Source organism: Colobus angolensis, unplaced genomic scaffold, assembly GCF_000951035.1.
Source record: "Colobus angolensis palliatus isolate OR3802 unplaced genomic scaffold, Cang.pa_1.0 Scaffold33, whole genome shotgun sequence".
Classification (NCBI taxonomy): domain Eukaryota; kingdom Metazoa; phylum Chordata; class Mammalia; order Primates; family Cercopithecidae; genus Colobus; species Colobus angolensis.
Genome location: NW_012116599.1, coordinates 9,715,142 through 9,722,548, shown reverse-complemented (window position 1 = coordinate 9,722,548; position 7,407 = coordinate 9,715,142).

Here is a 7,407-nt window from a genome sequence, read left to right as displayed (position 1 = left end):
TTTTTTAATGTCAAAGTCAAAATATCTGTAATGTGCCACATTCTTAAGGCAATGCGTTTATCACTTTGGTACCTCTCAGCTCCCTTATTCCTGTCTTTTCACTTTCTTGAAACATAGACATGCATTAGTATTAATTATTTTGCTTTTACTCTATAAATTATGTTTATTCTATTCAATTATATTATGTCATTATTTGTTAGTTTCACATTATATAAATTATTTGCCCTGTCATATATCATATAAAGTAATTCAAAAGCAAAAATTAAAAGTGTGTGTTACATGATAACCTGTATTTATGAGAACAATATTAACGTGTTTCTGTTTTCGCTGTTTTAAGATTCCCTGCTGATCTTTTCTTGTCGTGACTTCTCCATACTTCCTTTTTGCTCCACCTTTCAGTCAACTGAAGTATATCTTTAAGTAATTTGAAAAGAATTACATGGATGGTATGTTTTCTGACTCACCATATCTTAGAATGTGTTCTATTGTTTTCATAAATTAATAACATAATATATATCTCATCACAACTTCTCAACTTCAGAATTGATTTAAAGTTTGTTCTACTGTCTTTGGGGATTTTATTCTACAACTCTGAAATCTAAGTCCAGCCAGAATTCTGCCCCTTCATCAGTGTGTGAAAGCCAGTGATATTTCCCCTGTTATCCCAATAGTTCTATATTTAGTAATTTTTGCCAGGATAGGTTTCAAATATAGTATTCTTTTCATTCATCATGCCTGGCACACTGAGCCTTTTCAATATACATGTCTGGTTCTTTTCTAGCCCCATTAAATCTTACTGATCCATTTGTCCTGGGCTCACTTTCAAGAACATCTATTATTTACAGGCTATCTGCTCTCTGTTCTCCCTCTTTATCTTTTTTTTTTTAAATGTTTCAGGAAGAACTCCTCCTCTTAGGCCATTAGTATGAGACTGATACTAATACAACTGCAATTTGATAGTATTTTAAACCTAATTTTTTTAGCATGTTAATAATGCTAATTGCTATTTTTTAACAAAACTTCAAAGGATACAAACTTTCCTTAACAATACTTTTCTTTTCTCAAGACAAAAATAGAAAATCATTACAACTTACTGAATTGTCCTGATCTGTGTTTCTGACTTTTCATTCTTAGTCTCCATAGAGGAGTAAGACCATCAAAGACCCAAGCCCTGCCCCATAAAGAGGCAGAACCTGTTCAGCGGACCCCCTTCAGCCTCCCAGTGAGGAACTGGGAGAAGAGTGTGTTGGAATTTCCATTTAGGTACCCAGTGTCACAGACTAATGAACGAAAAATATATCTATGATTTCTTTTGTTCCTGTTTCCCAGTGTTTTCACAATAGTGTGAACTGTGAAATAGATTGACCTCACCTGTGATCCAGGAAAGGGTGGAGGCAGTTTGAGCACTGGCTCAAGAAAAGCACATAATAAAGTAGAATTCCCTTCATTGTATGGAAAGACAACAAATATGGCCATAAAGATGACCACTCCTGGTGCCCTTTTGGAGTGAATGCTGAGTCCTAGAGATGATTTTATCAGCATAGGCTTTAGACTTCCAAATCCTTCTGAGAAGTGCCCTAAAGTTTCCCCTTCCCAGCATAAGCTCAATGCATTATGATAAAAGATTCCCCTCCCTACCAGTTTACCAGCAGGCAGGATTGCTGGGTAAAAAAACTTATATCCATTTATGACCTAACCCTGTCTTCCATTCTGGCATTGGTAATCCAGGTCTGTCTGTCTATCATCTAATCATGGCTCTGGGTCACTCTGTAACTTGGGCAGGGGGTCGGGGGTACCCTAAAGAGTCATTTATTTCTTTCAAGTTGAGATTTTCAAACACCAGCAGTTTGCTTGCCATGACAGCCAAGACCCCTATCCCCGGAACACTCTCTTCCTTTGCTACTGCTTGTTGCCGTACAGCTCCCCTGGTTTTCAAGTGACTTCTGCCTGCGAGAACAGGGTTTGGGTTATTCTGCTTAGCCCAGCTGGTCCTCACCTTTCCCCAGACTCTCTGAGCTGTAGGTGAAGGCTTTCCCTCCTGATCATTTCCCACTGCTCAGGCCTCATCCACTTTCAGCACCTCCTTAGATGTTAAAAACTCTTAATGAACCCATCAGTGATGCCCCTACAGACAATGCCAATTGCCTCTCTCCAGGGACCCATTCCAGTCCTGCACCCAGGCCATAATAACACAGGAGTTAAAAAGAAATTATTTAGGCACACAGTGAGGGTAAGGAAGTCCTCACTAAGGTTTTCCTTTTAATGAAAAGCAGCTCCCAAGTCATTTCTTTTCTAACAAAAAGCAGCCTGTAAAATTGAGCTGCAGACATAGATAAGCAAGCTGGAAGCTTGCACGGGTGAATGCCGGCAGCTGTGCCAATGGGAAAGGGCTATCTGGGGGCTAGACAAGTCCAATATGGCGGCTCCATCTTCCCCTTTCCTTGCCAACCTCATGTATAGTAAGAAACAGACAACATGGTGCTGACCAAGTAGAAAACCCATTTGCATAAGAAGAAGATTAGGGTGGGGTGGCCAACTTCCTCCCTTGTGTGCTATGTAAATGTCACACCTGGTCCAACCAATCTGTGGGCCCTATGTAAATCAGATACTGCCTCCTCAAGCCAGTCTATAAAATCTGGTGCATTTTGCCATGGGCTGGAAGACCCACTTGGGCACTCCTCTCTCTCTGCAGGAGAAAGAGCTATTCTTTTTTCTCTTTCTTTTGCCTATTAAACCTTCACTCTTAATCTCACTCCACATGTGTCCATGTCCTTGATTTCCTTGGCATGAGGTCACAAACCTCAGGTATTACACCCCAGATGAACAACACTGCTTCGATTTCTCCCATCTGATCCAGCTGGGTTCTACTCTTTCCTGAACCCTTTCCTCCCGCACTGGCCAGGGAGCCCGCATCAGCTCAGGACTACCTTCAAGTTATGATGTGGGAGGTTCTACATGACTCCAAAAGGCTGCAAAAATGGAACAACTAAAAAGTTTTATCAGGAATGACTGGAAGAATTACATGTAAAATTACATTGCGCCCCCCCACCCCCAGTTGATAGCAGAAATTCCACCTTGGAAGATTCATTCTTAGAAACTGGGGAGACATTGTCTCCTGGTGAAGTGCAGCCTCCCTCAGGAGAGGTAGACTTCATTGGCATCAGCATCTGGAGTGGGTACATTTCTCAGACGCTTTCCAGGCTCTGGTACAGCCAGGCCTTCAGAGCAAGCTCGCATCCTGCAAGTCGTTATGGGAGTCGGTGGGCGGGGTCAGTCCTGGCAGGTGCCTTGGACTCTTTGCTTTCCTGCCTTGAGGACCCTGACTGCTTCTCTTTCCTCCCAAAGCTGCTCCCGTGGGACTCCTCCCCTCTTGAAATTAGGAGTGGGGGCTACGGGATTCCCAACTCTCTTGTCATTCCATCTCTTCTGTCATTGTGACTTAGAAAAAAATGCACAGACTGTATTCATTTTAACAGTCGTTCCCCTGTGAAGCATCATGTGAAATGATGAAATCCAAGAAGGCACTGTCTTGCTCACTTCACCTCTGGTCTCAGCTGGGCCATGTGAATCTCCAGAACCATCTAGAAAAAGGAAGACCACCTGGCGAAGTCCCTCCCAGCACAAGACTCCAGGCCACCTGGCACCAGGCATCCCCATTGGACAAGACCAGAGCTCGGATGCATTGGCAGAGGGGACACTTTTCCCCTTTAGCAGCTACTGGCATCTTATCATTTACAGAGAGGTTGGGTAGAACCCTGAGAAACCCAGGATAGCCACTTTCCAGAAGACAGCCTGGGGCCTCAAGCAAGAATTCAACGGTGAGGATAGTCATCCAGACCTGGACACAAGGCCCAAGTATCAACAGAAAGGGGTGGTTACACATCCAGGATGTCAGCTGATACTGAAGCATCTAATGCACTGTTCTGAAACAGAGTCTGTTGGATGTGGAGTTAAGGTTTTGACTCACTAAATGCTCTGCCCTAGGGGCTAAGGTGGAAATGTCCTTACAAGGGCAACAGCAAGGTTTCCAGCCTTCAGGCCCAGCAGTGGCTCTCCAGCTTCCACAACCCAGACCTTAGGCACTGTGGTTGCAGCATTGAGACCCAGGGCCACAACTGCACCCAGCTATCAAGGCCTGGACTGAGGGGAGCTGGCTCAGCTGCCCCCATGACTTGATTCAGAATTGACTCACGGGCCTATGAAAGTGCTCTGGGGGTACCTGTCAAAGTTTGGTCTTGGCCAGTGAAAGATGAGCATTCAAGTTAATGGGTGTATGTTAGTGCTCACTAGCATTCAGGTTAATGGGTATAGGTTAGTACTCACTAGCAGCAAAAAATGAGAGGTTTCAGTGCATCCTAGGATCCTGGGGGAAGAAGTGTCATGTCCTCCTAAGAAGGCAGAATTGGTCCAAACAATGGACAGTGAGGAGGGCAGAGTAAACCAGCCGCTCCTTGGCATCCTTGGCACCTACAAGTGCCAATTTGCCCTAAATTTTCCCAGACAGAGCCCACAGGTCAGATTTTGATGTTTCTATATCTGGACGGCGACCCAGTTTGTATTCACAGCCAATCTCTAACCTCGACATCATCTCAGTTTCCAGTTCCTCAAAGAAGTTTACCCTTGACCCCCTAGGCCTGGTTCTGGCTCTTTGGAGGACTCAGGCAGAGCAGAATGCATGCAAAGACTTTCCCATTCTCCCAGGATGGGCACAGGACCTAGCCCTGAGAGCAGCAGGCACCCTGGACTTCTACAAAAGTGTACCATAGGCCAGGTACAGTGGCTCACGCCTGTAATCTCAGCACCTTGGGAGGCCGAGATGGGTGGATCACTTGAGGCTAGGAGTTCAAGACCAGCCTGGCCAAGATGGCGAAACTCTACTAAAAATACAGAAATTAGCCTGGTGTGGTGGCATACGCCTGTAATCCCAGCTACTTGGGAGGCTGAGGCAAGAGAATCGCTTGAGCCTTGGGGGCGGAGGTTGCAGTGAGCCAAGATCACACCACCGCACTCCTGCCTGAGCGACAAGGAACTCTGTCCTCCCCGACCAAAGAAAAAAAAAGTGAGACATGCTGTTTAACCACCAGAGGGCACTGTGGGCCCCTCCAGAGACGAAAAGGAACTGAGGTATTAAAGCTCCTGCAAAGACAAGGAACTAGGAGAAGGAAGTAGTGGAGGCTTTGAAGGGGAGGAAGATGCTTTCAGTGTCTCCTGTTTCATGCAGATGGAGAAAAACCAACCAAGAGATGCGCCAGGTTCTCTCCAGATGAGACTGGCAAAGATAAAGCAGCAGGCAGCAGACAGTCACGTTTAGGCACATGCTTGCGAGGATTTCCTTACTGTGACAAAAGGTCCCTTCTGTTGTTTGTCACAAGTGCAAAACCTCACAGCTAGCATAATGAAACAACTGAGATGCACTCAGTAATGTGGGCTGGAAAAGGCTTCCCAGTTGTTCATTTCATCGATTGGAGTCTGGCAGGAGGCCCGCCTGGGGATGGCCAGCAGCTGGCAGAGACCTGGATTCTAGATCCTCCCATTTGCAAGAATGTCCCAGGTGACCTCCTCTTGGGGATGCTAGAGAATGAGGACAGGGTGAGGAAGTCAGCCTACTGGGGGAGGGGTGAGGTCTGTGGGACCAATCAAGAGTGCTTAGAGAGGGATCCTCTGCGATATCTGGACATTGACCACTTCCCAATAAGTTGCCTACTTCCCGCTGCTTCAGAATCACAGGGAGCTTGCTAAAATGCAGATTCTGGTATGTTCGCCCTGGGTGAGAATCTCTAGGATTCAGGCCCAGGAATTTGTGTTTTTAACCAGGTGAACAACTTTTCTAGGTGACTTTTTTTTTTTTTTTTTGCCACAATTAGGTTTGAGATCCACTGCCCTATGACTGGTCCTTTATCTGACTTAAACGTTTGACAAAGGAACAAATCTAACTAAGGTATCTGTGGTGTGGGCAGCAGTAGAGCCTGCAACTTAATCACAAGAGCTGCCGTTGTCCTGTAAGATGACAGCCGGGATTTTATTGTTTGGTTGATTGCTTGGTTTAATTGTAATGTTTTGTAGCTTAAATGTTTATTTATTAACAGCTTTCAGAAACAGTAATAAGAATAAAATGTGAAGCCAACTGCAGAAGAAAAAACTAAATTGAGAAGGGAACTAAATCAAAAAGCAGCTAGGCAGATGAGATTTGGGGATGCAGGGAGCAAGTGTGCGGATGGAGGGAGGTTATTATTGAGCCCTAGTCACGAGAACTTCAGAGGTCATGAGTGGAGGTGGCCCGCACAGTGCTCTGTTTTAGTGTTACAGTCTCACCAGTGCACCACAAGGTAGCACTCTCTCGTTGTAATACCTGGAGTTCTTTGTCTCATGACCACTAGAATTAAGGAGCATGGACACAAAGGGTGAGATTGGAGCAAAAGTTTACCAAGCAAAAGAGGAATGCTCTCTGCCATGGAGAGGGGGCCCAGAAGAGGCTTGCCCTTTTTACAGTTGAATGCAAAGGCTTTTATAAGAAACTGATGAGGGCTGGGCATCTCATTTGCATAAGATACAAATTTCTGTTAGCTCCACCCCATCCTCCAAGTGTGCATGTGGGCCCTTAGCTTAGTGACTCCATATTGCTTTGTTCACCTTAACTGTGCATGTGTTAGGGGACGGGCTGTCCATAATTGGTGGGTTCTTGGTCTCACCGACTTCAAGAATGAAGCTGCGGACCCTCGCAGTGAGTGTTACAGTTCTGAAAGATGGTGTGCCCGAAGTTTGTTCCTTTAGACAGACGTTCAGATGTGTCTGGGGCTTCTTCCTTCTGGCAGGTTTGTGGTCTCTGTCAGGAGTGAAACTGCAGACCTCCGTGGTATTACAGTTCTTAAAGACAGCGCATCTGGAGTTGTGGGTTTGTGGTCGCGCTGGCTTCAGGACTGAAGCAGCAGCAGCCCTTTGCTGTGAGTGTTATAGCTCATAAAGGCAGCGTGGATCTAAGAAGTAAGCAGCAGCAAGACTTATTGCAAAGAGCAAAGGAACACACCTTCCACCGTGTGGAAGAGACCAAAGCAGCTTGCTGCTGGCTAGCTCGGGCAGCCTGCTTTTATTCCCTTATCTGGCCCCACCCACATCCTGCTAATTGATCCATTTTACAGAGAGCTGATTGGTCCACTTTACAGAGAGCTGATTGGACCATTTTGACAGGGTGCTGATTGGTGCATTTACAATCCTCTAGCTAGACATAAAAGCTCTCCAAGTCCTCACTAGGTTAGCTAGATACAGAGTACCAGTTGGTGTATTTACAAACCTTGAGCTAGACACAGAGTACTGATTGGTGTATTTACAAACCCTGAGCTAGACACAGAGTGCTGATTGGTGTGTTTAAAATCCTTGAGCTAGACAGAGTGCTAGACAGAAAAGTTCTCC